A 1964-nucleotide genomic window follows, 5' to 3' on the forward strand; every position below is an offset into this window, starting at 1 on the left:
GTTTCAGGTTTCAAGAATCGCTTGCCCTTTTGACTCTTCCAGAGGGTTGTTTTGCTCCGATTGCTGTTTTTAAACCTCCCAGTGTAATTCCATCATTAACTCTTTTGTTCGTTAGCATGAGCCTCTGTATCAGATTTATGGTAAGAAAATAATGTGGAATAGAGGTAAGGACCTAAGCCTGAATTTCGGGCCGGGTCGGACCTGAGGTGTAATTTATTACATTCAGGTTGGGCAGGGCTTCTCTCTCACTGACTTTTTTTCTTTTTTTTTAAATTAAATATGTTTATAAAATGTTTACCAAAATGATAGATAGATAGATAGATAGATACTTTATTCATCCCCGAAGGGAAATTCACTTTTCCAGCAGCATCCCTAAGCTGAGAACAATCGAAAATAACTGAGAACAATCGAAAATAACACGGGAGCTGCTGGAGTGGCTGCCATTCGTGACGGCGCCGGAGAAACGATTCAATTTGAATCATGTACAAACAAACAAACAATTGAATCATGTACAAGAAACGATTCAATCTGAATCATGTACAAACAAACAAACAATTGAATCATGTACAACAAACAAACAAAATATTTATGTTTCAATAAGTGGAGTGTTAATAAAATGGGGGGAAAACAATTTCTGATACTGATATAACCAGGTAAAACTAATTTTAAGTTACCTGTCCAAATGAATGTTGTGCCATCTCACCTTTCCCACTCTCTCTGCTCGCTCCTGAAACTTTATCAAATAGTCCAAAATTTTACCTCATCTTCTCCGCTCACCTCGTCGTCCTCTTCTCCTTCCACTTCGCACTACAGAGACTTTTGAGTGAATACTAAACTTAAAATAATACATTTGACGGGACATTTTTCTTTGTCTCTCTATGCCTCTGCTGTACTAAACTCTCAAGGACACTGTCATGATTTGCCCATGTGCCTGCTCATTTGGCTCCAGCTGCTGCACTGTAATTATTTGTGTATAATATGCACTCGTGTATAAAGAGCACCACTAATTTTTTATTTAAAAAATCGGTATGATTTTTTTTTCTCTGCTCGAACTAAGCATTGCAAGTGACAAAAGTTCTTGAATACATGCGGCCATGATAAAAAACAAAAAAACTATCAACACAATACAGACATAAAAGTTACAACGTATTTAATCAATGTCAATTCATGTTTATTTGTATAGCCCTTAATCACAAAGAGTCTCAAAGGGCTGCACAGATCCTTCTAAATCTGCCTTTTTTTGATATATTTTAAGATTACTTTCTGTTTTTCTCTAACATTCATTTGTGGTACCGTTATTACAAATACTGTAATATCGGCTTAAAATCGAATGCCTTTTTGCATATAATCTATACCACTGTGGTTATAGTTCGGTGCTCTCACCGCCGTGACTAACATTTGACTCCTGTTGCATCCATTAGTTTGCGATTATGGTCAGCAATATTTTCGGCTAATCAGTATTTGCACACTACCATAATATCCTAAAAAATTCTGAATGTGTCGGCATGTGCAGCCGACCGCTCAAGCCGACCGTTAGATTCTAAAAGTGTTGGAATTTGATTTTTGCAATCCGGAGATGGAATAGGAGCTTGCTCTGTCCACTCCACGCATCGGCCCGGTATGGCAGTACCTCCGGAACGGTGCATTCGCACTGATCGCTGCATGGCTCTGTGGCTAGGACCTTGACTCTGCCTCTTGGCGGAGAGCAAGTGTCTCGGCCCCTTGGCTTTGTAGCGTATTATGATTTGACCGATAACGGATAATGGATAATTGATAGAGAATATTATACAATAAACCTTGCAAAATCCTCCCCCCTAGAACATTTAGCTCCTTTACAGTTAAAACAATATTTTCTTGGTATTGGCTCCCAAAAGGTACTTTCAAAGTGGCATCTAATATCATATATACCAGTTGTTCTTAATAGTTGTGACTTTAAAATTAACTATCCCACCCTAATTATGAGC

The 1964-nt window shown here is 38.2% G+C and overlaps 1 pseudogene; it reads left to right on the forward strand.

Moving 5' to 3' along the window:
• The first annotated feature begins 1516 nt into the window (after window positions 1-1516).
• LOC148369770 (U2 spliceosomal RNA) lies at window positions 1517-1651 on the forward strand (annotated as a pseudogene).
• Window positions 1652-1964: the final 313 nt, after the last annotated feature.

This window comes from Urocampus carinirostris, chromosome 3 (genome assembly GCF_059441175.1).
Source record: "Urocampus carinirostris isolate Australia breed hairy pipefish chromosome 3, RoL_Ucar_1.0, whole genome shotgun sequence".
NCBI lineage: Eukaryota > Metazoa > Chordata > Actinopteri > Syngnathiformes > Syngnathidae > Urocampus > Urocampus carinirostris.